Below are 4,554 nucleotides of genomic sequence, written 5' to 3'. Positions count from 1 at the left end.
CGTGCGCCTTGGTGTGTAGTCATGCCGGCCACGTGACCACGGAGACGTCTTCGGACAGCGCTGGCTCTTCGGCTTGGAAACGGAGATGAGCACCGCAACCCTAGAGTCAGATTTGACTGGCTTTCGAGCAAGGGGAACCTTTGCCTTTACCTTTAAGCCTCCGAAGGGAAAACCTCCCGGAAAGAATCCGGCAGAGGCTGCCCAAATTCATGAGAAATCGATAATAAACACAGTGGAAACTTTTTGCTCGAAAACAACCATTCCCTGCTTGGGGGGGCTCATGCTTCTTTTCGATGCCCTTCTGAGAACCGAGCTGTGAAAACTCACACATGTTTAATGGATGGATGGTTTTGGTCCAGGGGCTAGGGTTAGGGTTAGCCTCCAGGTGGGGCCTGGGGATCCCCCGGAATTCCATCTACAGAGATCAGTTCCCCCTGGAGAAAATGGAGGGGGGACTCTATGGCCTTGTGCCCCACTGAGGTCCAGGGATGCCAGCCTCCAGGTGGGGCCTGGGGATCCCCCGGAATTCCAGCTCCTCTCCAGACTGCAGAGATCAGTTCCCCTGGAGGAAATGGCTGCTTTGGAGGGGGGACTCTGTGGCCTTGTGCCCCACTGAGGTGCAGGGGTGCCAGCCTCCAGGTGGGGCCTGGGGATCCCCTGGAATTCCAACTCATCTCCAGACTGCAGAGATCAGTTTCCCCTGGAGGAAATGGCTGCTTTGGAGGGGGGACTCTGTGGCCTTGTGCCCCACTGAGGTTCAGGGGTGCCAGCCTCCAGGTGGGGCCTGGGGATCCCCTGGAATTCCAGCTCATCTCCAGACTGCAGAGATCAGTTCCCCTGGAGGAAATGGCTGCTTTGGAGGGGGGACTCTGTAGCCTTGTGCCCCACTGAGGTCCAAGGATGCCAGCCTCCAGGCGGGACCTGGGGATCCCCTGGAATTCCAGCTCATCTCCAGACTGCAGAGATCAGTTCCCCTGGAGGGAATAAAAAAACAAATAGGAAGGAACACAGTACAAGGTCACAACAAAAACAAAAACTACTGTGTAACAAAATGACAACACCTCAAAGAAACTGTAAATACTGTAATCAAATATGCTCAGTATAATGCGTCCCATTATATATGACCAAAATGCACCACCAACTCCGACTATTATTGAAAACAATGTCCCAAAAAGTAAGTCCAGTTCATATAGCAACTTGTTAAACCTCCAAATGTTCTTGCCAACCAATGCCCAAAGAGATGTGCAGTCAATGAAAAAGATTAGTGGTGAAAGGAATCAAAAACATCCAGCAGGACAACGCCTCCAAACACGATAGGAGTGTGAACCGGTTCCCAAATTGCTTCACGTGTTTGCCGACTTCGTAATCGCATGTCGCTTGCGGCTTTGTCAAAAGCACAGAACCTGAAACATGTGCCAGAGCATCTCATTATCTTACTGTCACCATTAATGCTCTCTAACACGGACCCCCGTCTCGCACCTAAACTGGTCACGCGGCACTCGGCCTCATTATTATGTATTATTGTTACGTGTACCTCTATACTGTTTGACCTCTGAAGAAGGCCCCGATAGGGCGGAAACACGTCAGGTCACGTGTACTGGCCCCTCTGTTCAGGCCACTTGAACTTTTTAGCGAGGCTTTCACTGGGCCCTTATATGTTTTTAACCGTCTTTCTAATAAACACGTGCATTTTTGTACATTATAAGTTTCAACTAGGTTTTTAATATTAGCTCTTTATCAGACTTTCTTACCTTTGTGGATCTTGATTTCATTTTTTGGGTCAGGTTTGTTTTCCCCTCCCTGTGTCTTACTCACACAGGGGCCAACCGGTTCCTCTGGAGGGCTAGCAACAGGGCAGAGAGGCCGAGGCCTTCCCCTGAGAAGGACACCAGAAGAGCCCTGCTGGGTCAGACCAGGGAGGGTCCCTCTAGTCCAGCCTCCCGTCTCACACAGTGGCCAGCCAGTCCCTCTGGAGGGCCAGCAACAGGGCAGGGAAGCCGAGGCCTTCACCTGAGAAGGACACCAGAAGAGCCCTGCTGGGTCAGACCAGTGAAAGTCCACCTAGTCCAGCCTCCCGTCTCACACAGGGGCCAGCCAGTTCCTCCAGAGGGCCAACCACAGGGCAGAGAGGCCGAGGCCTTCCCCTTATCAGAACCTCAGAAGAGCCCTGCTGCATCTGACCAGTGGCCACACAGTGCTTTTGGGTTGGGGGCCAGGTGTCCTCTTTCGTGAAATGAATGCAGAAAGAAACGCTTTACTATTGGCAACAGCAAGATTAGCGTTAGCTGCACATTGGAAAAGTAGTACATTACCTTCCATACAAGCCTGGTGATCTTTCTTGACTATGGGATTATTTCCATTTAGTTGTAAGACACCGACAGAACGCAGTCAAAGAGAAGTTTATTGCCCATGGATTCCCAACAATTTCTTATCCAACTAAAAATTATGTTCTCCCCAAAAACAAATTTTATCATGATCTTACTTACTTTTGACTTGCCTGATGTATATGAGCACCGAGTAGTCATGTCTTTCCGGGAATCCCTGCTTTTCCCAGTTAAAAACACTAGAATGCAAGAAGATAAAATCAGCCAATCCTAAAAGTAATCCACCCTGACTGTTCCCTGGAAGGCCTGATAATGAAACTGAAGCTCAAATACTCTGCCGACCCAATGAGAAGGGAGCACTCACTGAAGACCCTGATGCTGGGAAAGACTGAAGGTCAAAGAAGACGGGGGCGGCAAAGGATGAGATGGTCAGACAGTGTCATAGATGCAACGAACATGAAATTGAGCAAACTTCAGAGGACGGAGGAAGACCGGAAGGCCTGGCGTGATCTGATCCATGGGGTCGCGAAGAGTCGGACTCGACTGTGCGACTGAACAACAACAACAACAAAGTTGGTTTGAAATATTGACTGTTTGTACATATCTGCTTTACAATTATCACCTCATGTTTCCAATTTAATATTGTGTTTGTTTTTTTATGATTCTGGAGAGATCCTGGAGGTTTTTCGTCATGTTTTGGGCATGGAACAGGGGTCACTGTGTGTGTGTGTGGGGGGGGGGAGGTATTTGTGAATGTCCTGCATTGTGTAGGGGGTTGGACTAGATGACCCTGGAGGTCCCTTCCAACTCTATGGTTCTACGAGTTCTAGTATTTAGGGAAAGGGAGAGAGAAAAAGTCCTCTTGGGCGATTCCGCACTAGACCTTAAATCGTGGTTCAACCCTGTCCCCGAACTTACATTCCACACTACGCTCGAGTTTACCCCGTAATTATCTTGCGGTATTGAGCCAACTTCAGAGGACGGCGGAAAACAGGAGGGCCTGGCGAGATCTTGTCCATGGGGTCGCGAAGAGTCGGACTCGACTGTGCGGCTGAACAACAACAAAAATCCCCCCCCCCATTACAACGAGGTCACCCCAGTTTCACCCCACACTTGTCCCAGGATAAACAGATGCGGTTATAACCATGGAGGAATGCAAGGTACTGTCTCGCCAGTTGAACTCTGATAAAACCAGGGATGAGATCCGAGTGCGGAAAGTCGTCTCTGTCACTTCTCTCCATCCCAGGCATCATTCCATCAACCTTTCTCACGCACGCCCCCCCTCCCCAGCAGTCTCTTTCCTTTTCTAAACTGAAAAGCCCCAGGTTCTTCAAGCCTTTCCTCTTAGGAGGGACTCCTTCCGGGTGAACCCCAAGCCGGGAGGACCAGAGGAGCCTTCTTTAGAATGGTTGACTGACGCACAGGAAAATTGAGAGCTTTGGTTCCAGGGGAAAAAACATGTCTGCCTGAAGAAGAATCTGTCGAAACAGGCAGTTTTTGCCCAGGAGGCCGTGTTGCTTGCTTGGATGCTTGCTGAAACACTTGGTGTGGAAAATACAACTGCCCGCTGCATCTCTCATGCCTGTTTTGATGCCGGCTGAATTGCTCTTTGTGGAGAACATTACAGCCTGCTGCATCTTCTCATCATTTATGACTCTTCCATCAGAACTTTATCAGGAGAGTTGGAATAGGTCAGTGGTGGCGAACCTATGGCACGGGTGCCAGAGGTGGCACTCAGAGCCCTCTCTGTGGGCACGCGTACCATCGCCCCAGCCAGGCCCAGACCATCATTAAAGTGTCGGATTCTCTGCCAAATAATTTTAAGTAAATGAAAGCCTTTGGGATGGCTTTCCTTCCTTTGTTTGGATCGTCTTAAGTTAATGTAGGAGTGGTTTTTTCTAAAGTACAACCTCAGTATTCAGGTTAAATGGCCGTGTTGGCACTTTGCGATCAATAAGTGGGTTTTGGGTCGCAGTTTGGGCACTCGGTCTCTAAAAGGTTCGCCATCACTGGAATAGGTCTTTGTAGCTGTGGACTTTTCTATTTGTAAATACATAATGTACTTCAGGTTTTTGTATATAATAATAATAATAATAATAATAATAATAATAATAATAATAATAATAATAATAATAATAATAATAATAATAATAATAATAATAATAATAATAATAATATACTTTATTGTCATTGTACATAGTACAACGAAATTAAAGATGCAATCATTTCG

The sequence above is a fragment of the Gekko japonicus genome, unplaced genomic scaffold (genome assembly GCF_001447785.1).
Source record: "Gekko japonicus isolate JY-2015 unplaced genomic scaffold, Gekko_japonicus_V1.1 scaffold3219, whole genome shotgun sequence".
In the NCBI taxonomy this organism is placed as follows: Eukaryota; Metazoa; Chordata; class Lepidosauria; order Squamata; family Gekkonidae; genus Gekko; species Gekko japonicus.
The sequence above is the reverse complement of the archived record's forward strand: the minus strand, read 5'-3'. Positions refer to the sequence as shown.